Source organism: Anomaloglossus baeobatrachus, unplaced genomic scaffold, assembly GCF_048569485.1.
Source record: "Anomaloglossus baeobatrachus isolate aAnoBae1 unplaced genomic scaffold, aAnoBae1.hap1 Scaffold_475, whole genome shotgun sequence".
Lineage (NCBI taxonomy): Eukaryota > Metazoa > Chordata > Amphibia > Anura > Aromobatidae > Anomaloglossus > Anomaloglossus baeobatrachus.
In genome coordinates, this window is record NW_027444094.1 from 55,471 (window position 1) to 83,211 (window position 27,741).

Sequence of the window (27,741 nt, forward strand, 5' to 3'; positions counted from 1 at the left end):
TTACAGTTTGTCTATTCCCAATTAGCCGGTTTAGTATACTTAATGAAAGTACTAATTCTTTCATAGGCCGCCCATTCTTAGTATTTGACGTTCAGGTAACAACAGGTAACTTTATTTGGAGTGGAAGCAGAGAGATAACACCAGATGCCAATTGTAGATCCTCTCACACCTGTGGTCACTGCAGCATCTGACTCCACTTTGTCCAAAAGGGATCTATTCCATTCAATTACACATGATCTAGATTAGACTGACAACAAGATACTGCACGGGACATAGCAGAGTTGGTGAAGTTGAGTGGTGATGAGTTTGCTATTTGGATGAATAAAGCAAGTAAAAAGTGTGTTAGATAAAAATTCATTTCAATTCGCTAATCGGGCTAATATGAATCAGGTGAATCGAGTTCTGCTTTTGGAAACTGGGTTAAGAAGGGGTGCACCGTTCCTGGAGGTACTGCAATACCAGGTCAATGCGTGGAGTGGACAGAGCAAGCTCTTTTTCCATCTCCCTGTTCTAAAAATCCATTTAATATATGGTCCCCAGATAGGGGACGTATCAGATATTAAACTGATAAGAACAGATACTACACTTGATCTTAGCCAAAAGGCCGAGAAGCGATAACCAGAATTGGTTTGGGCCTCGAGTGGCACCCTGGCCTATGCCGGACACATCTTAGGGAGAGAGAGCGAGAGGGAGACAAACCCACGCCTACACAAGACATTTTGTCACCCAAGCCAACCCTTGAAAAGGCTGCTTTGCAGAGCAAAAACAAGAAGAATGGTGCGTTTTGCAGCCGCCGCCCACTGCAATGAATCTGAATAACTCCTCCTTTAGGGCGCAAGCAACTCCCCTCCCCCTTGCAGTCTTTCCAATTCACGATACAAAAAGACGGACAGGACAGGTTGCCTGACTTTCCGTCACTGCCACCCTTTGCCATCCTTACCCGTAGAAAGCCCTTTCATCATCCCCAAACCCTAATCTTTTCCCTTTCCTTCCCAGCCCCCAAACCCTGCCCTCTGTACCTTTCTCACCACCCGCTTCCCTTCTCCTGTCATCCCCCTACCACCCGGGAAAAAAAGAGATTGCCCCCTCCTTCCACTAGCCCACCCTCCCACCCAAAGAACAACTTCTTCTGCGCAGCTTGTTTTCTAGGCAGCAGCGCTATTGTGATGTCATCGGGGGGCATTGTGACAAGCCGCCAGTGTTCCGTCTCTTCATGTTGTGCACTGTTCAAACCGAAAATACATCAACAGGCAGGCTACAGAAAAGCTTACTAACAAAGGTTAGAGAGGGGCTTTCTCAGAGGGCTTTTTACAGTTTGTCTATTCCCAATTAGCCGGTTTAGTATACTTAATGAAAGTACTAATTCTTTCATAGGCCGCCCATTCTTAGTATTTGACGTTCAGGTAACAACAGGTAACTTTATTTGGAGTGGAAGCAGAGAGATAACACCAGATGCCAATTGTAGATCCTCTCACACCTGTGGTCACTGCAGCATCTGACTCCACTTTGTCCAAAAGGGATCTATTCCATTCAATTACACATGATCTAGATTAGACTGACAACAAGATACTGCACGGGACATAGCAGAGTTGGTGAAGTTGAGTGGTGATGAGTTTGCTATTTGGATGAATAAAGCAAGTAAAAAGTGTGTTAGATAAAAATTCATTTCAATTCGCTAATCGGGCTAATATGAATCAGGTGAATCGAGTTCTGCTTTTGGAAACTGGGTTAAGAAGGGGTGCACCGTTCCTGGAGGTACTGCAATACCAGGTCAATGCGTGGAGTGGACAGAGCAAGCTCTTTTTCCATCTCCCTGTTCTAAAAATCCATTTAATATATGGTCCCCAGATAGGGGACGTATCAGATATTAAACTGATAAGAACAGATACTACACTTGATCTTAGCCAAAAGGCCGAGAAGCGATAACCAGAATTGGTTTGGGCCTCGAGTGGCACCCTGGCCTATGCCGGACACATCTTAGGGAGAGAGAGCGAGAGGGAGACAAACCCACGCCTACACAAGACATTTTGTCACCCAAGCCAACCCTTGAAAAGGCTGCTTTGCAGAGCAAAAACAAGAAGAATGGTGCGTTTTGCAGCCGCCGCCCACTGCAATGAATCTGAATAACTCCTCCTTTAGGGCGCAAGCAACTCCCCTCCCCCTTGCAGTCTTTCCAATTCACGATACAAAAAGACGGACAGGACAGGTTGCCTGACTTTCCGTCACTGCCACCCTTTGCCATCCTTACCCGTAGAAAGCCCTTTCATCATCCCCAAACCCTAATCTTTTCCCTTTCCTTCCCAGCCCCCAAACCCTGCCCTCTGTACCTTTCTCACCACCCGCTTCCCTTCTCCTGTCATCCCCCTACCACCCGGGAAAAAAAGAGATTGCCCCCTCCTTCCACTAGCCCACCCTCCCACCCAAAGAACAACTTCTTCTGCGCAGCTTGTTTTCTAGGCAGCAGCGCTATTGTGATGTCATCGGGGGGCATTGTGACAAGCCGCCAGTGTTCCGTCTCTTCATGTTGTGCACTGTTCAAACCGAAAATACATCAACAGGCAGGCTACAGAAAAGCTTACTAACAAAGGTTAGAGAGGGGCTTTCTCAGAGGGCTTTTTACAGTTTGTCTATTCCCAATTAGCCGGTTTAGTATACTTAATGAAAGTACTAATTCTTTCATAGGCCGCCCATTCTTAGTATTTGACGTTCAGGTAACAACAGGTAACTTTATTTGGAGTGGAAGCAGAGAGATAACACCAGATGCCAATTGTAGATCCTCTCACACCTGTGGTCACTGCAGCATCTGACTCCACTTTGTCCAAAAGGGATCTATTCCATTCAATTACACATGATCTAGATTAGACTGACAACAAGATACTGCACGGGACATAGCAGAGTTGGTGAAGTTGAGTGGTGATGAGTTTGCTATTTGGATGAATAAAGCAAGTAAAAAGTGTGTTAGATAAAAATTCATTTCAATTCGCTAATCGGGCTAATATGAATCAGGTGAATCGAGTTCTGCTTTTGGAAACTGGGTTAAGAAGGGGTGCACCGTTCCTGGAGGTACTGCAATACCAGGTCAATGCGTGGAGTGGACAGAGCAAGCTCTTTTTCCATCTCCCTGTTCTAAAAATCCATTTAATATATGGTCCCCAGATAGGGGACGTATCAGATATTAAACTGATAAGAACAGATACTACACTTGATCTTAGCCAAAAGGCCGAGAAGCGATAACCAGAATTGGTTTGGGCCTCGAGTGGCACCCTGGCCTATGCCGGACACATCTTAGGGAGAGAGAGCGAGAGGGAGACAAACCCACGCCTACACAAGACATTTTGTCACCCAAGCCAACCCTTGAAAAGGCTGCTTTGCAGAGCAAAAACAAGAAGAATGGTGCGTTTTGCAGCCGCCGCCCACTGCAATGAATCTGAATAACTCCTCCTTTAGGGCGCAAGCAACTCCCCTCCCCCTTGCAGTCTTTCCAATTCACGATACAAAAAGACGGACAGGACAGGTTGCCTGACTTTCCGTCACTGCCACCCTTTGCCATCCTTACCCGTAGAAAGCCCTTTCATCATCCCCAAACCCTAATCTTTTCCCTTTCCTTCCCAGCCCCCAAACCCTGCCCTCTGTACCTTTCTCACCACCCGCTTCCCTTCTCCTGTCATCCCCCTACCACCCGGGAAAAAAAGAGATTGCCCCCTCCTTCCACTAGCCCACCCTCCCACCCAAAGAACAACTTCTTCTGCGCAGCTTGTTTTCTAGGCAGCAGCGCTATTGTGATGTCATCGGGGGGCATTGTGACAAGCCGCCAGTGTTCCGTCTCTTCATGTTGTGCACTGTTCAAACCGAAAATACATCAACAGGCAGGCTACAGAAAAGCTTACTAACAAAGGTTAGAGAGGGGCTTTCTCAGAGGGCTTTTTACAGTTTGTCTATTCCCAATTAGCCGGTTTAGTATACTTAATGAAAGTACTAATTCTTTCATAGGCCGCCCATTCTTAGTATTTGACGTTCAGGTAACAACAGGTAACTTTATTTGGAGTGGAAGCAGAGAGATAACACCAGATGCCAATTGTAGATCCTCTCACACCTGTGGTCACTGCAGCATCTGACTCCACTTTGTCCAAAAGGGATCTATTCCATTCAATTACACATGATCTAGATTAGACTGACAACAAGATACTGCACGGGACATAGCAGAGTTGGTGAAGTTGAGTGGTGATGAGTTTGCTATTTGGATGAATAAAGCAAGTAAAAAGTGTGTTAGATAAAAATTCATTTCAATTCGCTAATCGGGCTAATATGAATCAGGTGAATCGAGTTCTGCTTTTGGAAACTGGGTTAAGAAGGGGTGCACCGTTCCTGGAGGTACTGCAATACCAGGTCAATGCGTGGAGTGGACAGAGCAAGCTCTTTTTCCATCTCCCTGTTCTAAAAATCCATTTAATATATGGTCCCCAGATAGGGGACGTATCAGATATTAAACTGATAAGAACAGATACTACACTTGATCTTAGCCAAAAGGCCGAGAAGCGATAACCAGAATCGGTTTGGGCCTCGAGTGGCACCCTGGCCTATGCCGGACACATCTTAGGGAGAGAGAGCGAGAGGGAGACAAACCCACGCCTACACAAGACATTTTGTCACCCAAGCCAACCCTTGAAAAGGCTGCTTTGCAGAGCAAAAACAAGAAGAATGGTGCGTTTTGCAGCCGCCGCCCACTGCAATGAATCTGAATAACTCCTCCTTTAGGGCGCAAGCAACTCCCCTCCCCCTTGCAGTCTTTCCAATTCACGATACAAAAAGACGGACAGGACAGGTTGCCTGACTTTCCGTCACTGCCACCCTTTGCCATCCTTACCCGTAGAAAGCCCTTTCATCATCCCCAAACCCTAATCTTTTCCCTTTCCTTCCCAGCCCCCAAACCCTGCCCTCTGTACCTTTCTCACCACCCGCTTCCCTTCTCCTGTCATCCCCCTACCACCCGGGAAAAAAAGAGATTGCCCCCTCCTTCCACTAGCCCACCCTCCCACCCAAAGAACAACTTCTTCTGCGCAGCTTGTTTTCTAGGCAGCAGCGCTATTGTGATGTCATCGGGGGGCATTGTGACAAGCCGCCAGTGTTCCGTCTCTTCATGTTGTGCACTGTTCAAACCGAAAATACATCAACAGGCAGGCTACAGAAAAGCTTACTAACAAAGGTTAGAGAGGGGCTTTCTCAGAGGGCTTTTTACAGTTTGTCTATTCCCAATTAGCCGGTTTAGTATACTTAATGAAAGTACTAATTCTTTCATAGGCCGCCCATTCTTAGTATTTGACGTTCAGGTAACAACAGGTAACTTTATTTGGAGTGGAAGCAGAGAGATAACACCAGATGCCAATTGTAGATCCTCTCACACCTGTGGTCACTGCAGCATCTGACTCCACTTTGTCCAAAAGGGATCTATTCCATTCAATTACACATGATCTAGATTAGACTGACAACAAGATACTGCACGGGACATAGCAGAGTTGGTGAAGTTGAGTGGTGATGAGTTTGCTATTTGGATGAATAAAGCAAGTAAAAAGTGTGTTAGATAAAAATTCATTTCAATTCGCTAATCGGGCTAATATGAATCAGGTGAATCGAGTTCTGCTTTTGGAAACTGGGTTAAGAAGGGGTGCACCGTTCCTGGAGGTACTGCAATACCAGGTCAATGCGTGGAGTGGACAGAGCAAGCTCTTTTTCCATCTCCCTGTTCTAAAAATCCATTTAATATATGGTCCCCAGATAGGGGACGTATCAGATATTAAACTGATAAGAACAGATACTACACTTGATCTTAGCCAAAAGGCCGAGAAGCGATAACCAGAATTGGTTTGGGCCTCGAGTGGCACCCTGGCCTATGCCGGACACATCTTAGGGAGAGAGAGCGAGAGGGAGACAAACCCACGCCTACACAAGACATTTTGTCACCCAAGCCAACCCTTGAAAAGGCTGCTTTGCAGAGCAAAAACAAGAAGAATGGTGCGTTTTGCAGCCGCCGCCCACTGCAATGAATCTGAATAACTCCTCCTTTAGGGCGCAAGCAACTCCCCTCCCCCTTGCAGTCTTTCCAATTCACGATACAAAAAGACGGACAGGACAGGTTGCCTGACTTTCCGTCACTGCCACCCTTTGCCATCCTTACCCGTAGAAAGCCCTTTCATCATCCCCAAACCCTAATCTTTTCCCTTTCCTTCCCAGCCCCCAAACCCTGCCCTCTGTACCTTTCTCACCACCCGCTTCCCTTCTCCTGTCATCCCCCTACCACCCGGGAAAAAAAGAGATTGCCCCCTCCTTCCACTAGCCCACCCTCCCACCCAAAGAACAACTTCTTCTGCGCAGCTTGTTTTCTAGGCAGCAGCGCTATTGTGATGTCATCGGGGGGCATTGTGACAAGCCGCCAGTGTTCCGTCTCTTCATGTTGTGCACTGTTCAAACCGAAAATACATCAACAGGCAGGCTACAGAAAAGCTTACTAACAAAGGTTAGAGAGGGGCTTTCTCAGAGGGCTTTTTACAGTTTGTCTATTCCCAATTAGCCGGTTTAGTATACTTAATGAAAGTACTAATTCTTTCATAGGCCGCCCATTCTTAGTATTTGACGTTCAGGTAACAACAGGTAACTTTATTTGGAGTGGAAGCAGAGAGATAACACCAGATGCCAATTGTAGATCCTCTCACACCTGTGGTCACTGCAGCATCTGACTCCACTTTGTCCAAAAGGGATCTATTCCATTCAATTACACATGATCTAGATTAGACTGACAACAAGATACTGCACGGGACATAGCAGAGTTGGTGAAGTTGAGTGGTGATGAGTTTGCTATTTGGATGAATGAAGCAAGTAAAAAGTGTGTTAGATAAAAATTCATTTCAATTCGCTAATCGGGCTAATATGAATCAGGTGAATCGAGTTCTGCTTTTGGAAACTGGGTTAAGAAGGGGTGCACCGTTCCTGGAGGTACTGCAATACCAGGTCAATGCGTGGAGTGGACAGAGCAAGCTCTTTTTCCATCTCCCTGTTCTAAAAATCCATTTAATATATGGTCCCCAGATAGGGGACGTATCAGATATTAAACTGATAAGAACAGATACTACACTTGATCTTAGCCAAAAGGCCGAGAAGCGATAACCAGAATTGGTTTGGGCCTCGAGTGGCACCCTGGCCTATGCCGGATACATCTTAGGGAGAGAGAGCGAGAGGGAGACAAACCCACGCCTACACAAGACATTTTGTCACCCAAGCCAACCCTTGAAAAGGCTGCTTTGCAGAGCAAAAACAAGAAGAATGGTGCGTTTTGCAGCCGCCGCCCACTGCAATGAATCTGAATAACTCCTCCTTTAGGGCGCAAGCAACTCCCCTCCCCCTTGCAGTCTTTCCAATTCACGATACAAAAAGACGGACAGGACAGGTTGCCTGACTTTCCGTCACTGCCACCCTTTGCCATCCTTACCCGTAGAAAGCCCTTTCATCATCCCCAAACCCTAATCTTTTCCCTTTCCTTCCCAGCCCCCAAACCCTGCCCTCTGTACCTTTCTCACCACCCGCTTCCCTTCTCCTGTCATCCCCCTACCACCCGGGAAAAAAAGAGATTGCCCCCTCCTTCCACTAGCCCACCCTCCCACCCAAAGAACAACTTCTTCTGCGCAGCTTGTTTTCTAGGCAGCAGCGCTATTGTGATGTCATCGGGGGGCATTGTGACAAGCCGCCAGTGTTCCGTCTCTTCATGTTGTGCACTGTTCAAACCGAAAATACATCAACAGGCAGGCTACAGAAAAGCTTACTAACAAAGGTTAGAGAGGGGCTTTCTCAGAGGGCTTTTTACAGTTTGTCTATTCCCAATTAGCCGGTTTAGTATACTTAATGAAAGTACTAATTCTTTCATAGGCCGCCCATTCTTAGTATTTGACGTTCAGGTAACAACAGGTAACTTTATTTGGAGTGGAAGCAGAGAGATAACACCAGATGCCAATTGTAGATCCTCTCACACCTGTGGTCACTGCAGCATCTGACTCCACTTTGTCCAAAAGGGATCTATTCCATTCAATTACACATGATCTAGATTAGACTGACAACAAGATACTGCACGGGACATAGCAGAGTTGGTGAAGTTGAGTGGTGATGAGTTTGCTATTTGGATGAATAAAGCAAGTAAAAAGTGTGTTAGATAAAAATTCATTTCAATTCGCTAATCGGGCTAATATGAATCAGGTGAATCGAGTTCTGCTTTTGGAAACTGGGTTAAGAAGGGGTGCACCGTTCCTGGAGGTACTGCAATACCAGGTCAATGCGTGGAGTGGACAGAGCAAGCTCTTTTTCCATCTCCCTGTTCTAAAAATCCATTTAATATATGGTCCCCAGATAGGGGACGTATCAGATATTAAACTGATAAGAACAGATACTACACTTGATCTTAGCCAAAAGGCCGAGAAGCGATAACCAGAATTGGTTTGGGCCTCGAGTGGCACCCTGGCCTATGCCGGACACATCTTAGGGAGAGAGAGCGAGAGGGAGACAAACCCACGCCTACACAATACATTTTGTCACCCAAGCCAACCCTTGAAAAGGCTGCTTTGCAGAGCAAAAACAAGAAGAATGGTGCGTTTTGCAGCCGCCGCCCACTGCAATGAATCTGAATAACTCCTCCTTTAGGGCGCAAGCAACTCCCCTCCCCCTTGCAGTCTTTCCAATTCACGATACAAAAAGACGGACAGGACAGGTTGCCTGACTTTCCGTCACTGCCACCCTTTGCCATCCTTACCCGTAGAAAGCCCTTTCATCATCCCCAAACCCTAATCTTTTCCCTTTCCTTCCCAGCCCCCAAACCCTGCCCTCTGTACCTTTCTCACCACCCGCTTCCCTTCTCCTGTCATCCCCCTACCACCCGGGAAAAAAAGAGATTGCCCCCTCCTTCCACTAGCCCACCCTCCCACCCAAAGAACAACTTCTTCTGCGCAGCTTGTTTTCTAGGCAGCAGCGCTATTGTGATGTCATCGGGGGGCATTGTGACAAGCCGCCAGTGTTCCGTCTCTTCATGTTGTGCACTGTTCAAACCGAAAATACATCAACAGGCAGGCTACAGAAAAGCTTACTAACAAAGGTTAGAGAGGGGCTTTCTCAGAGGGCTTTTTACAGTTTGTCTATTCCCAATTAGCCGGTTTAGTATACTTAATGAAAGTACTAATTCTTTCATAGGCCGCCCATTCTTAGTATTTGACGTTCAGGTAACAACAGGTAACTTTATTTGGAGTGGAAGCAGAGAGATAACACCAGATGCCAATTGTAGATCCTCTCACACCTGTGGTCACTGCAGCATCTGACTCCACTTTGTCCAAAAGGGATCTATTCCATTCAATTACACATGATCTAGATTAGACTGACAACAAGATACTGCACGGGACATAGCAGAGTTGGTGAAGTTGAGTGGTGATGAGTTTGCTATTTGGATGAATAAAGCAAGTAAAAAGTGTGTTAGATAAAAATTCATTTCAATTCGCTAATCGGGCTAATATGAATCAGGTGAATCGAGTTCTGCTTTTGGAAACTGGGTTAAGAAGGGGTGCACCGTTCCTGGAGGTACTGCAATACCAGGTCAATGCGTGGAGTGGACAGAGCAAGCTCTTTTTCCATCTCCCTGTTCTAAAAATCCATTTAATATATGGTCCCCAGATAGGGGACGTATCAGATATTAAACTGATAAGAACAGATACTACACTTGATCTTAGCCAAAAGGCCGAGAAGCGATAACCAGAATTGGTTTGGGCCTCGAGTGGCACCCTGGCCTATGCCGGACACATCTTAGGGAGAGAGAGCGAGAGGGAGACAAACCCACGCCTACACAAGACATTTTGTCACCCAAGCCAACCCTTGAAAAGGCTGCTTTGCAGAGCAAAAACAAGAAGAATGGTGCGTTTTGCAGCCGCCGCCCACTGCAATGAATCTGAATAACTCCTCCTTTAGGGCGCAAGCAACTCCCCTCCCCCTTGCAGTCTTTCCAATTCACGATACAAAAAGACGGACAGGACAGGTTGCCTGACTTTCCGTCACTGCCACCCTTTGCCATCCTTACCCGTAGAAAGCCCTTTCATCATCCCCAAACCCTAATCTTTTCCCTTTCCTTCCCAGCCCCCAAACCCTGCCCTCTGTACCTTTCTCACCACCCGCTTCCCTTCTCCTGTCATCCCCCTACCACCCGGGAAAAAAAGAGATTGCCCCCTCCTTCCACTAGCCCACCCTCCCACCCAAAGAACAACTTCTTCTGCGCAGCTTGTTTTCTAGGCAGCAGCGCTATTGTGATGTCATCGGGGGGCATTGTGACAAGCCGCCAGTGTTCCGTCTCTTCATGTTGTGCACTGTTCAAACCGAAAATACATCAACAGGCAGGCTACAGAAAAGCTTACTAACAAAGGTTAGAGAGGGGCTTTCTCAGAGGGCTTTTTACAGTTTGTCTATTCCCAATTAGCCGGTTTAGTATACTTAATGAAAGTACTAATTCTTTCATAGGCCGCCCATTCTTAGTATTTGACGTTCAGGTAACAACAGGTAACTTTATTTGGAGTGGAAGCAGAGAGATAACACCAGATGCCAATTGTAGATCCTCTCACACCTGTGGTCACTGCAGCATCTGACTCCACTTTGTCCAAAAGGGATCTATTCCATTCAATTACACATGATCTAGATTAGACTGACAACAAGATACTGCACGGGACATAGCAGAGTTGGTGAAGTTGAGTGGTGATGAGTTTGCTATTTGGATGAATAAAGCAAGTAAAAAGTGTGTTAGATAAAAATTCATTTCAATTCGCTAATCGGGCTAATATGAATCAGGTGAATCGAGTTCTGCTTTTGGAAACTGGGTTAAGAAGGGGTGCACCGTTCCTGGAGGTACTGCAATACCAGGTCAATGCGTGGAGTGGACAGAGCAAGCTCTTTTTCCATCTCCCTGTTCTAAAAATCCATTTAATATATGGTCCCCAGATAGGGGACGTATCAGATATTAAACTGATAAGAACAGATACTACACTTGATCTTAGCCAAAAGGCCGAGAAGCGATAACCAGAATTGGTTTGGGCCTCGAGTGGCACCCTGGCCTATGCCGGACACATCTTAGGGAGAGAGAGCGAGAGGGAGACAAACCCACGCCTACACAAGACATTTTGTCACCCAAGCCAACCCTTGAAAAGGCTGCTTTGCAGAGCAAAAACAAGAAGAATGGTGCGTTTTGCAGCCGCCGCCCACTGCAATGAATCTGAATAACTCCTCCTTTAGGGCGCAAGCAACTCCCCTCCCCCTTGCAGTCTTTCCAATTCACGATACAAAAAGACGGACAGGACAGGTTGCCTGACTTTCCGTCACTGCCACCCTTTGCCATCCTTACCCGTAGAAAGCCCTTTCATCATCCCCAAACCCTAATCTTTTCCCTTTCCTTCCCAGCCCCCAAACCCTGCCCTCTGTACCTTTCTCACCACCCGCTTCCCTTCTCCTGTCATCCCCCTACCACCCGGGAAAAAAAGAGATTGCCCCCTCCTTCCACTAGCCCACCCTCCCACCCAAAGAACAACTTCTTCTGCGCAGCTTGTTTTCTAGGCAGCAGCGCTATTGTGATGTCATCGGGGGGCATTGTGACAAGCCGCCAGTGTTCCGTCTCTTCATGTTGTGCACTGTTCAAACCGAAAATACATCAACAGGCAGGCTACAGAAAAGCTTACTAACAAAGGTTAGAGAGGGGCTTTCTCAGAGGGCTTTTTACAGTTTGTCTATTCCCAATTAGCCGGTTTAGTATACTTAATGAAAGTACTAATTCTTTCATAGGCCGCCCATTCTTAGTATTTGACGTTCAGGTAACAACAGGTAACTTTATTTGGAGTGGAAGCAGAGAGATAACACCAGATGCCAATTGTAGATCCTCTCACACCTGTGGTCACTGCAGCATCTGACTCCACTTTGTCCAAAAGGGATCTATTCCATTCAATTACACATGATCTAGATTAGACTGACAACAAGATACTGCACGGGACATAGCAGAGTTGGTGAAGTTGAGTGGTGATGAGTTTGCTATTTGGATGAATAAAGCAAGTAAAAAGTGTGTTAGATAAAAATTCATTTCAATTCGCTAATCGGGCTAATATGAATCAGGTGAATCGAGTTCTGCTTTTGGAAACTGGGTTAAGAAGGGGTGCACCGTTCCTGGAGGTACTGCAATACCAGGTCAATGCGTGGAGTGGACAGAGCAAGCTCTTTTTCCATCTCCCTGTTCTAAAAATCCATTTAATATATGGTCCCCAGATAGGGGACGTATCAGATATTAAACTGATAAGAACAGATACTACACTTGATCTTAGCCAAAAGGCCGAGAAGCGATAACCAGAATTGGTTTGGGCCTCGAGTGGCACCCTGGCCTATGCCGGACACATCTTAGGGAGAGAGAGCGAGAGGGAGACAAACCCACGCCTACACAAGACATTTTGTCACCCAAGCCAACCCTTGAAAAGGCTGCTTTGCAGAGCAAAAACAAGAAGAATGGTGCGTTTTGCAGCCGCCGCCCACTGCAATGAATCTGAATAACTCCTCCTTTAGGGCGCAAGCAACTCCCCTCCCCCTTGCAGTCTTTCCAATTCACGATACAAAAAGACGGACAGGACAGGTTGCCTGACTTTCCGTCACTGCCACCCTTTGCCATCCTTACCCGTAGAAAGCCCTTTCATCATCCCCAAACCCTAATCTTTTCCCTTTCCTTCCCAGCCCCCAAACCCTGCCCTCTGTACCTTTCTCACCACCCGCTTCCCTTCTCCTGTCATCCCCCTACCACCCGGGAAAAAAAGAGATTGCCCCCTCCTTCCACTAGCCCACCCTCCCACCCAAAGAACAACTTCTTCTGCGCAGCTTGTTTTCTAGGCAGCAGCGCTATTGTGATGTCATCGGGGGGCATTGTGACAAGCCGCCAGTGTTCCGTCTCTTCATGTTGTGCACTGTTCAAACCGAAAATACATCAACAGGCAGGCTACAGAAAAGCTTACTAACAAAGGTTAGAGAGGGGCTTTCTCAGAGGGCTTTTTACAGTTTGTCTATTCCCAATTAGCCGGTTTAGTATACTTAATGAAAGTACTAATTCTTTCATAGGCCGCCCATTCTTAGTATTTGACGTTCAGGTAACAACAGGTAACTTTATTTGGAGTGGAAGCAGAGAGATAACACCAGATGCCAATTGTAGATCCTCTCACACCTGTGGTCACTGCAGCATCTGACTCCACTTTGTCCAAAAGGGATCTATTCCATTCAATTACACATGATCTAGATTAGACTGACAACAAGATACTGCACGGGACATAGCAGAGTTGGTGAAGTTGAGTGGTGATGAGTTTGCTATTTGGATGAATAAAGCAAGTAAAAAGTGTGTTAGATAAAAATTCATTTCAATTCGCTAATCGGGCTAATATGAATCAGGTGAATCGAGTTCTGCTTTTGGAAACTGGGTTAAGAAGGGGTGCACCGTTCCTGGAGGTACTGCAATACCAGGTCAATGCGTGGAGTGGACAGAGCAAGCTCTTTTTCCATCTCCCTGTTCTAAAAATCCATTTAATATATGGTCCCCAGATAGGGGACGTATCAGATATTAAACTGATAAGAACAGATACTACACTTGATCTTAGCCAAAAGGCCGAGAAGCGATAACCAGAATTGGTTTGGGCCTCGAGTGGCACCCTGGCCTATGCCGGACACATCTTAGGGAGAGAGAGCGAGAGGGAGACAAACCCACGCCTACACAAGACATTTTGTCACCCAAGCCAACCCTTGAAAAGGCTGCTTTGCAGAGCAAAAACAAGAAGAATGGTGCGTTTTGCAGCCGCCGCCCACTGCAATGAATCTGAATAACTCCTCCTTTAGGGCGCAAGCAACTCCCCTCCCCCTTGCAGTCTTTCCAATTCACGATACAAAAAGACGGACAGGACAGGTTGCCTGACTTTCCGTCACTGCCACCCTTTGCCATCCTTACCCGTAGAAAGCCCTTTCATCATCCCCAAACCCTAATCTTTTCCCTTTCCTTCCCAGCCCCCAAACCCTGCCCTCTGTACCTTTCTCACCACCCGCTTCCCTTCTCCTGTCATCCCCCTACCACCCGGGAAAAAAAGAGATTGCCCCCTCCTTCCACTAGCCCACCCTCCCACCCAAAGAACAACTTCTTCTGCGCAGCTTGTTTTCTAGGCAGCAGCGCTATTGTGATGTCATCGGGGGGCATTGTGACAAGCCGCCAGTGTTCCGTCTCTTCATGTTGTGCACTGTTCAAACCGAAAATACATCAACAGGCAGGCTACAGAAAAGCTTACTAACAAAGGTTAGAGAGGGGCTTTCTCAGAGGGCTTTTTACAGTTTGTCTATTCCCAATTAGCCGGTTTAGTATACTTAATGAAAGTACTAATTCTTTCATAGGCCGCCCATTCTTAGTATTTGACGTTCAGGTAACAACAGGTAACTTTATTTGGAGTGGAAGCAGAGAGATAACACCAGATGCCAATTGTAGATCCTCTCACACCTGTGGTCACTGCAGCATCTGACTCCACTTTGTCCAAAAGGGATCTATTCCATTCAATTACACATGATCTAGATTAGACTGACAACAAGATACTGCACGGGACATAGCAGAGTTGGTGAAGTTGAGTGGTGATGAGTTTGCTATTTGGATGAATAAAGCAAGTAAAAAGTGTGTTAGATAAAAATTCATTTCAATTCGCTAATCGGGCTAATATGAATCAGGTGAATCGAGTTCTGCTTTTGGAAACTGGGTTAAGAAGGGGTGCACCGTTCCTGGAGGTACTGCAATACCAGGTCAATGCGTGGAGTGGACAGAGCAAGCTCTTTTTCCATCTCCCTGTTCTAAAAATCCATTTAATATATGGTCCCCAGATAGGGGACGTATCAGATATTAAACTGATAAGAACAGATACTACACTTGATCTTAGCCAAAAGGCCGAGAAGCGATAACCAGAATTGGTTTGGGCCTCGAGTGGCACCCTGGCCTATGCCGGACACATCTTAGGGAGAGAGAGCGAGAGGGAGACAAACCCACGCCTACACAAGACATTTTGTCACCCAAGCCAACCCTTGAAAAGGCTGCTTTGCAGAGCAAAAACAAGAAGAATGGTGCGTTTTGCAGCCGCCGCCCACTGCAATGAATCTGAATAACTCCTCCTTTAGGGCGCAAGCAACTCCCCTCCCCCTTGCAGTCTTTCCAATTCACGATACAAAAAGACGGACAGGACAGGTTGCCTGACTTTCCGTCACTGCCACCCTTTGCCATCCTTACCCGTAGAAAGCCCTTTCATCATCCCCAAACCCTAATCTTTTCCCTTTCCTTCCCAGCCCCCAAACCCTGCCCTCTGTACCTTTCTCACCACCCGCTTCCCTTCTCCTGTCATCCCCCTACCACCCGGGAAAAAAAGAGATTGCCCCCTCCTTCCACTAGCCCACCCTCCCACCCAAAGAACAACTTCTTCTGCGCAGCTTGTTTTCTAGGCAGCAGCGCTATTGTGATGTCATCGGGGGGCATTGTGACAAGCCGCCAGTGTTCCGTCTCTTCATGTTGTGCACTGTTCAAACCGAAAATACATCAACAGGCAGGCTACAGAAAAGCTTACTAACAAAGGTTAGAGAGGGGCTTTCTCAGAGGGCTTTTTACAGTTTGTCTATTCCCAATTAGCCGGTTTAGTATACTTAATGAAAGTACTAATTCTTTCATAGGCCGCCCATTCTTAGTATTTGACGTTCAGGTAACAACAGGTAACTTTATTTGGAGTGGAAGCAGAGAGATAACACCAGATGCCAATTGTAGATCCTCTCACACCTGTGGTCACTGCAGCATCTGACTCCACTTTGTCCAAAAGGGATCTATTCCATTCAATTACACATGATCTAGATTAGACTGACAACAAGATACTGCACGGGACATAGCAGAGTTGGTGAAGTTGAGTGGTGATGAGTTTGCTATTTGGATGAATAAAGCAAGTAAAAAGTGTGTTAGATAAAAATTCATTTCAATTCGCTAATCGGGCTAATATGAATCAGGTGAATCGAGTTCTGCTTTTGGAAACTGGGTTAAGAAGGGGTGCACCGTTCCTGGAGGTACTGCAATACCAGGTCAATGCGTGGAGTGGACAGAGCAAGCTCTTTTTCCATCTCCCTGTTCTAAAAATCCATTTAATATATGGTCCCCAGATAGGGGACGTATCAGATATTAAACTGATAAGAACAGATACTACACTTGATCTTAGCCAAAAGGCCGAGAAGCGATAACCAGAATTGGTTTGGGCCTCGAGTGGCACCCTGGCCTATGCCGGACACATCTTAGGGAGAGAGAGCGAGAGGGAGACAAACCCACGCCTACACAAGACATTTTGTCACCCAAGCCAACCCTTGAAAAGGCTGCTTTGCAGAGCAAAAACAAGAAGAATGGTGCGTTTTGCAGCCGCCGCCCACTGCAATGAATCTGAATAACTCCTCCTTTAGGGCGCAAGCAACTCCCCTCCCCCTTGCAGTCTTTCCAATTCACGATACAAAAAGACGGACAGGACAGGTTGCCTGACTTTCCGTCACTGCCACCCTTTGCCATCCTTACCCGTAGAAAGCCCTTTCATCATCCCCAAACCCTAATCTTTTCCCTTTCCTTCCCAGCCCCCAAACCCTGCCCTCTGTACCTTTCTCACCACCCGCTTCCCTTCTCCTGTCATCCCCCTACCACCCGGGAAAAAAAGAGATTGCCCCCTCCTTCCACTAGCCCACCCTCCCACCCAAAGAACAACTTCTTCTGCGCAGCTTGTTTTCTAGGCAGCAGCGCTATTGTGATGTCATCGGGGGGCATTGTGACAAGCCGCCAGTGTTCCGTCTCTTCATGTTGTGCACTGTTCAAACCGAAAATACATCAACAGGCAGGCTACAGAAAAGCTTACTAACAAAGGTTAGAGAGGGGCTTTCTCAGAGGGCTTTTTACAGTTTGTCTATTCCCAATTAGCCGGTTTAGTATACTTAATGAAAGTACTAATTCTTTCATAGGCCGCCCATTCTTAGTATTTGACGTTCAGGTAACAACAGGTAACTTTATTTGGAGTGGAAGCAGAGAGATAACACCAGATGCCAATTGTAGATCCTCTCACACCTGTGGTCACTGCAGCATCTGACTCCACTTTGTCCAAAAGGGATCTATTCCATTCAATTACACATGATCTAGATTAGACTGACAACAAGATACTGCACGGGACATAGCAGAGTTGGTGAAGTTGAGTGGTGATGAGTTTGCTATTTGGATGAATAAAGCAAGTAAAAAGTGTGTTAGATAAAAATTCATTTCAATTCGCTAATCGGGCTAATATGAATCAGGTGAATCGAGTTCTGCTTTTGGAAACTGGGTTAAGAAGGGGTGCACCGTTCCTGGAGGTACTGCAATACCAGGTCAATGCGTGGAGTGGACAGAGCAAGCTCTTTTTCCATCTCCCTGTTCTAAAAATCCATTTAATATATGGTCCCCAGATAGGGGACGTATCAGATATTAAACTGATAAGAACAGATACTACACTTGATCTTAGCCAAAAGGCCGAGAAGCGATAACCAGAATTGGTTTGGGCCTCGAGTGGCACCCTGGCCTATGCCGGACACATCTTAGGGAGAGAGAGCGAGAGGGAGACAAACCCACGCCTACACAAGACATTTTGTCACCCAAGCCAACCCTTGAAAAGGCTGCTTTGCAGAGCAAAAACAAGAAGAATGGTGCGTTTTGCAGCCGCCGCCCACTGCAATGAATCTGAATAACTCCTCCTTTAGGGCGCAAGCAACTCCCCTCCCCCTTGCAGTCTTTCCAATTCACGATACAAAAAGACGGACAGGACAGGTTGCCTGACTTTCCGTCACTGCCACCCTTTGCCATCCTTACCCGTAGAAAGCCCTTTCATCATCCCCAAACCCTAATCTTTTCCCTTTCCTTCCCAGCCCCCAAACCCTGCCCTCTGTACCTTTCTCACCACCCGCTTCCCTTCTCCTGTCATCCCCCTACCACCCGGGAAAAAAAGAGATTGCCCCCTCCTTCCACTAGCCCACCCTCCCACCCAAAGAACAACTTCTTCTGCGCAGCTTGTTTTCTAGGCAGCAGCGCTATTGTGATGTCATCGGGGGGCATTGTGACAAGCCGCCAGTGTTCCGTCTCTTCATGTTGTGCACTGTTCAAACCGAAAATACATCAACAGGCAGGCTACAGAAAAGCTTACTAACAAAGGTTAGAGAGGGGCTTTCTCAGAGGGCTTTTTACAGTTTGTCTATTCCCAATTAGCCGGTTTAGTATACTTAATGAAAGTACTAATTCTTTCATAGGCCGCCCATTCTTAGTATTTGACGTTCAGGTAACAACAGGTAACTTTATTTGGAGTGGAAGCAGAGAGATAACACCAGATGCCAATTGTAGATCCTCTCACACCTGTGGTCACTGCAGCATCTGACTCCACTTTGTCCAAAAGGGATCTATTCCATTCAATTACACATGATCTAGATTAGACTGACAACAAGATACTGCACGGGACATAGCAGAGTTGGTGAAGTTGAGTGGTGATGAGTTTGCTATTTGGATGAATAAAGCAAGTAAAAAGTGTGTTAGATAAAAATTCATTTCAATTCGCTAATCGGGCTAATATGAATCAGGTGAATCGAGTTCTGCTTTTGGAAACTGGGTTAAGAAGGGGTGCACCGTTCCTGGAGGTACTGCAATACCAGGTCAATGCGTGGAGTGGACAGAGCAAGCTCTTTTTCCATCTCCCTGTTCTAAAAATCCATTTAATATATGGTCCCCAGATAGGGGACGTATCAGATATTAAACTGATAAGAACAGATACTACACTTGATCTTAGCCAAAAGGCCGAGAAGCGATAACCAGAATTGGTTTGGGCCTCGAGTGGCACCCTGGCCTATGCCGGACACATCTTAGGGAGAGAGAGCGAGAGGGAGACAAACCCACGCCTACACAAGACATTTTGTCACCCAAGCCAACCCTTGAAAAGGCTGCTTTGCAGAGCAAAAACAAGAAGAATGGTGCGTTTTGCAGCCGCCGCCCACTGCAATGAATCTGAATAACTCCTCCTTTAGGGCGCAAGCAACTCCCCTCCCCCTTGCAGTCTTTCCAATTCACGATACAAAAAGACGGACAGGACAGGTTGCCTGACTTTCCGTCACTGCCACCCTTTGCCATCCTTACCCGTAGAAAGCCCTTTCATCATCCCCAAACCCTAATCTTTTCCCTTTCCTTCCCAGCCCCCAAACCCTGCCCTCTGTACCTTTCTCACCACCCGCTTCCCTTCTCCTGTCATCCCCCTACCACCCGGGAAAAAAAGAGATTGCCCCCTCCTTCCACTAGCCCACCCTCCCACCCAAAGAACAACTTCTTCTGCGCAGCTTGTTTTCTAGGCAGCAGCGCTATTGTGATGTCATCGGGGGGCATTGTGACAAGCCGCCAGTGTTCCGTCTCTTCATGTTGTGCACTGTTCAAACCGAAAATACATCAACAGGCAGGCTACAGAAAAGCTTACTAACAAAGGTTAGAGAGGGGCTTTCTCAGAGGGCTTTTTACAGTTTGTCTATTCCCAATTAGCCGGTTTAGTATACTTAATGAAAGTACTAATTCTTTCATAGGCCGCCCATTCTTAGTATTTGACGTTCAGGTAACAACAGGTAACTTTATTTGGAGTGGAAGCAGAGAGATAACACCAGATGCCAATTGTAGATCCTCTCACACCTGTGGTCACTGCAGCATCTGACTCCACTTTGTCCAAAAGGGATCTATTCCATTCAATTACACATGATCTAGATTAGACTGACAACAAGATACTGCACGGGACATAGCAGAGTTGGTGAAGTTGAGTGGTGATGAGTTTGCTATTTGGATGAATAAAGCAAGTAAAAAGTGTGTTAGATAAAAATTCATTTCAATTCGCTAATCGGGCTAATATGAATCAGGTGAATCGAGTTCTGCTTTTGGAAACTGGGTTAAGAAGGGGTGCACCGTTCCTGGAGGTACTGCAATACCAGGTCAATGCGTGGAGTGGACAGAGCAAGCTCTTTTTCCATCTCCCTGTTCTAAAAATCCATTTAATATATGGTCCCCAGATAGGGGACGTATCAGATATTAAACTGATAAGAACAGATACTACACTTGATCTTAGCCAAAAGGCCGAGAAGCGATAACCAGAATTGGTTTGGGCCTCGAGTGGCACCCTGGCCTATGCCGGACACATCTTAGGGAGAGAGAGCGAGAGGGAGACAAACCCACGCCTACACAAGACATTTTGTCACCCAAGCCAACCCTTGAAAAGGCTGCTTTGCAGAGCAAAAACAAGAAGAATGGTGCGTTTTGCAGCCGCCGCCCACTGCAATGAATCTGAATAACTCCTCCTTTAGGGCGCAAGCAACTCCCCTCCCCCTTGCAGTCTTTCCAATTCACGATACAAAAAGACGGACAGGACAGGTTGCCTGACTTTCCGTCACTGCCACCCTTTGCCATCCTTACCCGTAGAAAGCCCTTTCATCATCCCCAAACCCTAATCTTTTCCCTTTCCTTCCCAGCCCCCAAACCCTGCCCTCTGTACCTTTCTCACCACCCGCTTCCCTTCTCCTGTCATCCCCCTACCACCCGGGAAAAAAAGAGATTGCCCCCTCCTTCCACTAGCCCACCCTCCCACCCAAAGAACAACTTCTTCTGCGCAGCTTGTTTTCTAGGCAGCAGCGCTATTGTGATGTCATCGGGGGGCATTGTGACAAGCCGCCAGTGTTCCGTCTCTTCATGTTGTGCACTGTTCAAACCGAAAATACATCAACAGGCAGGCTACAGAAAAGCTTACTAACAAAGGTTAGAGAGGGGCTTTCTCAGAGGGCTTTTTACAGTTTGTCTATTCCCAATTAGCCGGTTTAGTATACTTAATGAAAGTACTAATTCTTTCATAGGCCGCCCATTCTTAGTATTTGACGTTCAGGTAACAACAGGTAACTTTATTTGGAGTGGAAGCAGAGAGATAACACCAGATGCCAATTGTAGATCCTCTCACACCTGTGGTCACTGCAGCATCTGACTCCACTTTGTCCAAAAGGGATCTATTCCATTCAATTACACATGATCTAGATTAGACTGACAACAAGATACTGCACGGGACATAGCAGAGTTGGTGAAGTTGAGTGGTGATGAGTTTGCTATTTGGATGAATAAAGCAAGTAAAAAGTGTGTTAGATAAAAATTCATTTGAATTCGCTAATCGGGCTAATATGAATCAGGTGAATCGAGTTCTGCTTTTGGAAACTGGGTTAAGAAGGGGTGCACCGTTCCTGGAGGTACTGCAATACCAGGTCAATGCGTGGAGTGGACAGAGCAAGCTCTTTTTCCATCTCCCTGTTCTAAAAATCCATTTAATATATGGTCCCCAGATAGGGGACGTATCAGATATTAAACTGATAAGAACAGATACTACACTTGATCTTAGCCAAAAGGCCGAGAAGCGATAACCAGAATTGGTTTGGGCCTCGAGTGGCACCCTGGCCTATGCCGGACACATCTTAGGGAGAGAGATTGCGAGAGGGAGACAAACCCACGCCTACACAAGACATTTTGTCACCCAAGCCAACCCTTGAAAAGGCTGCTTTGCAGAGCAAAAACAAGAAGAATGGTGCGTTTTGCAGCCGCCGCCCACTGCAATGAATCTGAATAACTCCTCCTTTAGGGCGCAAGCAACTCCCCTCCCCCTTGCAGTCTTTCCAATTCACGATACAAAAAGACGGACAGGACAGGTTGCCTGACTTTCCGTCACTGCCACCCTTTGCCATCCTTACCCGTAGAAAGCCCTTTCATCATCCCCAAACCCTAATCTTTTCCCTTTCCTTCCCAGCCCCCAAACCCTGCCCTCTGTACCTTTCTCACCACCCGCTTCCCTTCTCCTGTCATCCCCCTACCACCCGGGAAAAAAAGAGATTGCCCCCTCCTTCCACTAGCCCACCCTCCCACCCAAAGAACAACTTCTTCTGCGCAGCTTGTTTTCTAGGCAGCAGCGCTATTGTGATGTCATCGGGGGGCATTGTGACAAGCCGCCAGTGTTCCGTCTCTTCATGTTGTGCACTGTTCAAACCGAAAATACATCAACAGGCAGGCTACAGAAAAGCTTACTAACAAAGGTTAGAGAGGGGCTTTCTCAGAGGGCTTTTTACAGTTTGTCTATTCCCAATTAGCCGGTTTAGTATACTTAATGAAAGTACTAATTCTTTCATAGGCCGCCCATTCTTAGTATTTGACGTTCAGGTAACAACAGGTAACTTTATTTGGAGTGGAAGCAGAGAGATAACACCAGATGCCAATTGTAGATCCTCTCACACCTGTGGTCACTGCAGCATCTGACTCCACTTTGTCCAAAAGGGATCTATTCCATTCAATTACACATGATCTAGATTAGACTGACAACAAGATACTGCACGGGACATAGCAGAGTTGGTGAAGTTGAGTGGTGATGAGTTTGCTATTTGGATGAATAAAGCAAGTAAAAAGTGTGTTAGATAAAAATTCATTTCAATTCGCTAATCGGGCTAATATGAATCAGGTGAATCGAGTTCTGCTTTTGGAAACTGGGTTAAGAAGGGGTGCACCGTTCCTGGAGGTACTGCAATACCAGGTCAATGCGTGGAGTGGACAGAGCAAGCTCTTTTTCCATCTCCCTGTTCTAAAAATCCATTTAATATATGGTCCCCAGATAGGGGACGTATCAGATATTAAACTGATAAGAACAGATACTACACTTGATCTTAGCCAAAAGGCCGAGAAGCGATAACCAGAATTGGTTTGGGCCTCGAGTGGCACCCTGGCCTATGCCGGACACATCTTAGGGAGAGAGATTGCGAGAGGGAGACAAACCCACGCCTACACAAGACATTTTGTCACCCAAGCCAACCCTTGAAAAGGCTGCTTTGCAGAGCAAAAACAAGAAGAATGGTGCGTTTTGCAGCCGCCGCCCACTGCAATGAATCTGAATAACTCCTCCTTTAGGGCGCAAGCAACTCCCCTCCCCCTTGCAGTCTTTCCAATTCACGATACAAAAAGACGGACAGGACAGGTTGCCTGACTTTCCGTCACTGCCACCCTTTGCCATCCTTACCCGTAGAAAGCCCTTTCATCATCCCCAAACCCTAATCTTTTCCCTTTCCTTCCCAGCCCCCAAACCCTGCCCTCTGTACCTTTCTCACCACCCGCTTCCCTTCTCCTGTCATCCCCCTACCACCCGGGAAAAAAAGAGATTGCCCCCTCCTTCCACTAGCCCACCCTCCCACCCAAAGAACAACTTCTTCTGCGCAGCTTGTTTTCTAGGCAGCAGCGCTATTGTGATGTCATCGGGGGGCATTGTGACAAGCCGCCAGTGTTCCGTCTCTTCATGTTGTGCACTGTTCAAACCGAAAATACATCAACAGGCAGGCTACAGAAAAGCTTACTAACAAAGGTTAGAGAGGGGCTTTCTCAGAGGGCTTTTTACAGTTTGTCTATTCCCAATTAGCCGGTTTAGTATACTTAATGAAAGTACTAATTCTTTCATAGGCCGCCCATTCTTAGTATTTGACGTTCAGGTAACAACAGGTAACTTTATTTGGAGTGGAAGCAGAGAGATAACACCAGATGCCAATTGTAGATCCTCTCACACCTGTGGTCACTGCAGCATCTGACTCCACTTTGTCCAAAAGGGATCTATTCCATTCAATTACACATGATCTAGATTAGACTGACAACAAGATACTGCACGGGACATAGCAGAGTTGGTGAAGTTGAGTGGTGATGAGTTTGCTATTTGGATGAATAAAGCAAGTAAAAAGTGTGTTAGATAAAAATTCATTTCAATTCGCTAATCGGGCTAATATGAATCAGGTGAATCGAGTTCTGCTTTTGGAAACTGGGTTAAGAAGGGGTGCACCGTTCCTGGAGGTACTGCAATACCAGGTCAATGCGTGGAGTGGACAGAGCAAGCTCTTTTTCCATCTCCCTGTTCTAAAAATCCATTTAATATATGGTCCCCAGATAGGGGACGTATCAGATATTAAACTGATAAGAACAGATACTACACTTGATCTTAGCCAAAAGGCCGAGAAGCGATAACCAGAATTGGTTTGGGCCTCGAGTGGCACCCTGGCCTATGCCGGACACATCTTAGGGAGAGAGAGCGAGAGGGAGACAAACCCACGCCTACACAAGACATTTTGTCACCCAAGCCAACCCTTGAAAAGGCTGCTTTGCAGAGCAAAAACAAGAAGAATGGTGCGTTTTGCAGCCGCCGCCCACTGCAATGAATCTGAATAACTCCTCCTTTAGGGCGCAAGCAACTCCCCTCCCCCTTGCAGTCTTTCCAATTCACGATACAAAAAGACGGACAGGACAGGTTGCCTGACTTTCCGTCACTGCCACCCTTTGCCATCCTTACCCGTAGAAAGCCCTTTCATCATCCCCAAACCCTAATCTTTTCCCTTTCCTTCCCAGCCCCCAAACCCTGCCCTCTGTACCTTTCTCACCACCCGCTTCCCTTCTCCTGTCATCCCCCTACCACCCAGGAAAAAAAGAGATTGCCCCCTCCTTCCACTAGCCCACCCTCCCACCCAAAGAACAACTTCTTCTGCGCAGCTTGTTTTCTAGGCAGCAGCGCTATTGTGATGTCATCGGGGGGCATTGTGACAAGCCGCCAGTGTTCCGTCTCTTCATGTTGTGCACTGTTCAAACCGAAAATACATCAACAGGCAGGCTACAGAAAAGCTTACTAACAAAGGTTAGAGAGGGGCTTTCTCAGAGGGCTTTTTACAGTTTGTCTATTCCCAATTAGCCGGTTTAGTATACTTAATGAAAGTACTAATTCTTTCATAGGCCGCCCATTCTTAGTATTTGACGTTCAGGTAACAACAGGTAACTTTATTTGGAGTGGAAGCAGAGAGATAACACCAGATGCCAATTGTAGATCCTCTCACACCTGTGGTCACTGCAGCATCTGACTCCACTTTGTCCAAAAGGGATCTATTCCATTCAATTACACATGATCTAGATTAGACTGACAACAAGATACTGCACGGGACATAGCAGAGTTGGTGAAGTTGAGTGGTGATGAGTTTGCTATTTGGATGAATAAAGCAAGTAAAAAGTGTGTTAGATAAAAATTCATTTCAATTCGCTAATCGGGCTAATATGAATCAGGTGAATCGAGTTCTGCTTTTGGAAACTGGGTTAGGAAGGGGTGCACCGTTCCTGGAGGTACTGCAATACCAGGTCAATGCGTGGAGTGGACAGAGCAAGCTCTTTTTCCATCTCCCTGTTCTAAAAATCCATTTAATATATGGTCCCCAGATAGGAGACGTATCAGATATTAAACTGATAAGAACAGATACTACACTTGATCTTAGCCAAAAGGCCGAGAAGCGATAACCAGAATTGGTTTGGGCCTCGAGTGGCACCCTGGCCTATGCCGGACACATCTTAGGGAGAGAGAGCGAGAGGGAGACAAACCCACGCCTACACAAGACATTTTGTCACCCAAGCCAACCCTTGAAAAGGCTGCTTTGCAGAGCAAAAACAAGAAGAATGGTGCGTTTTGCAGCCGCCGCCCACTGCAATGAATCTGAATAACTCCTCCTTTAGGGCGCAAGCAACTCCCCTCCCCCTTGCAGTCTTTCCAATTCACGATACAAAAAGACGGACAGGACAGGTTGCCTGACTTTCCGTCACTGCCACCCTTTGCCATCCTTACCCGTAGAAAGCCCTTTCATCATCCCCAAACCCTAATCTTTTCCCTTTCCTTCCCAGCCCCCAAACCCTGCCCTCTGTACCTTTCTCACCACCCGCTTCCCTTCTCCTGTCATCCCCCTACCACCCGGGAAAAAAAGAGATTGCCCCCTCCTTCCACTAGCCCACCCTCCCACCCAAAGAACAACTTCTTCTGCGCAGCTTGTTTTCTAGGCAGCAGCGCTATTGTGATGTCATCGGGGGGCATTGTGACAAGCCGCCAGTGTTCCGTCTCTTCATGTTGTGCACTGTTCAAACCGAAAATACATCAACAGGCAGGCTACAGAAAAGCTTACTAACAAAGGTTAGAGAGGGGCTTTCTCAGAGGGCTTTTTACAGTTTGTCTATTCCCAATTAGCCGGTTTAGTATACTTAATGAAAGTACTAATTCTTTCATAGGCCGCCCATTCTTAGTATTTGACGTTCAGGTAACAACAGGTAACTTTATTTGGAGTGGAAGCAGAGAGATAACACCAGATGCCAATTGTAGATCCTCTCACACCTGTGGTCACTGCAGCATCTGACTCCACTTTGTCCAAAAGGGATCTATTCCATTCAATTACACATGATCTAGATTAGACTGACAACAAGATACTGCACGGGACATAGCAGAGTTGGTGAAGTTGAGTGGTGATGAGTTTGCTATTTGGATGAATAAAGCAAGTAAAAAGTGTGTTAGATAAAAATTCATTTCAATTCGCTAATCGGGCTAATATGAATCAGGTGAATCGAGTTCTGCTTTTGGAAACTGGGTTAAGAAGGGGTGCACCGTTCCTGGAGGTACTGCAATACCAGGTCAATGCGTGGAGTGGACAGAGCAAGCTCTTTTTCCATCTCCCTGTTCTAAAAATCCATTTAATATATGGTCCCCAGATAGGGGACGTATCAGATATTAAACTGATAAGAACAGATACTACACTTGATCTTAGCCAAAAGGCCGAGAAGCGATAACCAGAATTGGTTTGGGCCTCGAGTGGCACCCTGGCCTATGCCGGACACATCTTAGGGAGAGAGAGCGAGAGGGAGACAAACCCACGCCTACACAAGACATTTTGTCACCCAAGCCAACCCTTGAAAAGGCTGCTTTGCAGAGCAAAAACAAGAAGAATGGTGCATTTTGCAGCCGCCGCCCACTGCAATGAATCTGAATAACTCCTCCTTTAGGGCGCAAGCAACTCCCCTCCCCCTTGCAGTCTTTCCAATTCACGATACAAAAAGACGGACAGGACAGGTTGCCTGACTTTCCGTCACTGCCACCCTTTGCCATCCTTACCCGTAGAAAGCCCTTTCATCATCCCCAAACCCTAATCTTTTCCCTTTCCTTCCCAGCCCCCAAACCCTGCCCTCTGTACCTTTCTCACCACCCGCTTCCCTTCTCCTGTCATCCCCCTACCACCCGGGAAAAAAAGAGATTGCCCCCTCCTTCCACTAGCCCACCCTCCCACCCAAAGAACAACTTCTTCTGCGCAGCTTGTTTTCTAGGCAGCAGCGCTATTGTGATGTCATCGGGGGGCATTGTGACAAGCCGCCAGTGTTCCGTCTCTTCATGTTGTGCACTGTTCAAACCGAAAATACATCAACAGGCAGGCTACAGAAAAGCTTACTAACAAAGGTTAGAGAGGGGCTTTCTCAGAGGGCTTTTTACAGTTTGTCTATTCCCAATTAGCCGGTTTAGTATACTTAATGAAAGTACTAATTCTTTCATAGGCCGCCCATTCTTAGTATTTGACGTTCAGGTAACAACAGGTAACTTTATTTGGAGTGGAAGCAGAGAGATAACACCAGATGCCAATTGTAGATCCTCTCACACCTGTGGTCACTGCAGCATCTGACTCCACTTTGTCCAAAAGGGATCTATTCCATTCAATTACACATGATCTAGATTAGACTGACAACAAGATACTGCACGG

General features: G+C 46.6%; 21 non-coding genes across 21 annotated transcripts; all 21 read right to left on the reverse strand.

Annotated features, from left to right (window-relative positions):
- Positions 1 to 425: 425 nt before the first annotated feature.
- Positions 426 to 616, reverse strand: LOC142281561 (U2 spliceosomal RNA). Its single transcript, XR_012743634.1, has one exon. It is a non-coding gene; the product is annotated as a U2 spliceosomal RNA (small nuclear RNA).
- A 1,117-nt stretch (positions 617 to 1,733) lies between these two features.
- On the reverse strand, positions 1,734 to 1,924 carry LOC142281562 (U2 spliceosomal RNA). Its single transcript, XR_012743635.1, has one exon. It is a non-coding gene; the product is annotated as a U2 spliceosomal RNA (small nuclear RNA).
- Positions 1,925 to 3,041: 1,117 nt separating this feature from the next.
- Positions 3,042 to 3,232, reverse strand: LOC142281563 (U2 spliceosomal RNA). The gene has a single exon (XR_012743636.1). It is a non-coding gene; the product is annotated as a U2 spliceosomal RNA (small nuclear RNA).
- A 1,117-nt stretch (positions 3,233 to 4,349) lies between these two features.
- LOC142281565 (U2 spliceosomal RNA) lies at positions 4,350 to 4,540 on the reverse strand. The gene has a single exon (XR_012743637.1). It is a non-coding gene; the product is annotated as a U2 spliceosomal RNA (small nuclear RNA).
- Positions 4,541 to 5,657: 1,117 nt separating this feature from the next.
- Positions 5,658 to 5,848, reverse strand: LOC142281566 (U2 spliceosomal RNA). The gene has a single exon (XR_012743638.1). It is a non-coding gene; the product is annotated as a U2 spliceosomal RNA (small nuclear RNA).
- A 1,117-nt stretch (positions 5,849 to 6,965) lies between these two features.
- On the reverse strand, positions 6,966 to 7,156 carry LOC142281567 (U2 spliceosomal RNA). Its single transcript, XR_012743639.1, has one exon. It is a non-coding gene; the product is annotated as a U2 spliceosomal RNA (small nuclear RNA).
- Positions 7,157 to 8,273: 1,117 nt separating this feature from the next.
- Positions 8,274 to 8,464, reverse strand: LOC142281568 (U2 spliceosomal RNA). The gene has a single exon (XR_012743640.1). It is a non-coding gene; the product is annotated as a U2 spliceosomal RNA (small nuclear RNA).
- Positions 8,465 to 9,581: 1,117 nt separating this feature from the next.
- LOC142281570 (U2 spliceosomal RNA) lies at positions 9,582 to 9,772 on the reverse strand. Its single transcript, XR_012743642.1, has one exon. It is a non-coding gene; the product is annotated as a U2 spliceosomal RNA (small nuclear RNA).
- Positions 9,773 to 10,889: 1,117 nt separating this feature from the next.
- Positions 10,890 to 11,080, reverse strand: LOC142281571 (U2 spliceosomal RNA). The gene has a single exon (XR_012743643.1). It is a non-coding gene; the product is annotated as a U2 spliceosomal RNA (small nuclear RNA).
- A 1,117-nt stretch (positions 11,081 to 12,197) lies between these two features.
- Positions 12,198 to 12,388, reverse strand: LOC142281572 (U2 spliceosomal RNA). The gene has a single exon (XR_012743644.1). It is a non-coding gene; the product is annotated as a U2 spliceosomal RNA (small nuclear RNA).
- Positions 12,389 to 13,505: 1,117 nt separating this feature from the next.
- On the reverse strand, positions 13,506 to 13,696 carry LOC142281573 (U2 spliceosomal RNA). The gene has a single exon (XR_012743645.1). It is a non-coding gene; the product is annotated as a U2 spliceosomal RNA (small nuclear RNA).
- Positions 13,697 to 14,813: 1,117 nt separating this feature from the next.
- LOC142281574 (U2 spliceosomal RNA) lies at positions 14,814 to 15,004 on the reverse strand. Its single transcript, XR_012743646.1, has one exon. It is a non-coding gene; the product is annotated as a U2 spliceosomal RNA (small nuclear RNA).
- Positions 15,005 to 16,121: 1,117 nt separating this feature from the next.
- On the reverse strand, positions 16,122 to 16,312 carry LOC142281394 (U2 spliceosomal RNA). Its single transcript, XR_012743484.1, has one exon. It is a non-coding gene; the product is annotated as a U2 spliceosomal RNA (small nuclear RNA).
- A 1,117-nt stretch (positions 16,313 to 17,429) lies between these two features.
- On the reverse strand, positions 17,430 to 17,620 carry LOC142281395 (U2 spliceosomal RNA). Its single transcript, XR_012743485.1, has one exon. It is a non-coding gene; the product is annotated as a U2 spliceosomal RNA (small nuclear RNA).
- A 1,117-nt stretch (positions 17,621 to 18,737) lies between these two features.
- LOC142281396 (U2 spliceosomal RNA) lies at positions 18,738 to 18,928 on the reverse strand. The gene has a single exon (XR_012743486.1). It is a non-coding gene; the product is annotated as a U2 spliceosomal RNA (small nuclear RNA).
- A 1,117-nt stretch (positions 18,929 to 20,045) lies between these two features.
- Positions 20,046 to 20,236, reverse strand: LOC142281397 (U2 spliceosomal RNA). The gene has a single exon (XR_012743487.1). It is a non-coding gene; the product is annotated as a U2 spliceosomal RNA (small nuclear RNA).
- A 1,117-nt stretch (positions 20,237 to 21,353) lies between these two features.
- Positions 21,354 to 21,544, reverse strand: LOC142281398 (U2 spliceosomal RNA). Its single transcript, XR_012743489.1, has one exon. It is a non-coding gene; the product is annotated as a U2 spliceosomal RNA (small nuclear RNA).
- Positions 21,545 to 22,663: 1,119 nt separating this feature from the next.
- LOC142281400 (U2 spliceosomal RNA) lies at positions 22,664 to 22,854 on the reverse strand. The gene has a single exon (XR_012743491.1). It is a non-coding gene; the product is annotated as a U2 spliceosomal RNA (small nuclear RNA).
- Positions 22,855 to 23,973: 1,119 nt separating this feature from the next.
- On the reverse strand, positions 23,974 to 24,164 carry LOC142281401 (U2 spliceosomal RNA). The gene has a single exon (XR_012743492.1). It is a non-coding gene; the product is annotated as a U2 spliceosomal RNA (small nuclear RNA).
- Positions 24,165 to 25,281: 1,117 nt separating this feature from the next.
- LOC142281513 (U2 spliceosomal RNA) lies at positions 25,282 to 25,472 on the reverse strand. Its single transcript, XR_012743597.1, has one exon. It is a non-coding gene; the product is annotated as a U2 spliceosomal RNA (small nuclear RNA).
- Positions 25,473 to 26,589: 1,117 nt separating this feature from the next.
- Positions 26,590 to 26,780, reverse strand: LOC142281402 (U2 spliceosomal RNA). Its single transcript, XR_012743493.1, has one exon. It is a non-coding gene; the product is annotated as a U2 spliceosomal RNA (small nuclear RNA).
- Positions 26,781 to 27,741: the final 961 nt, after the last annotated feature.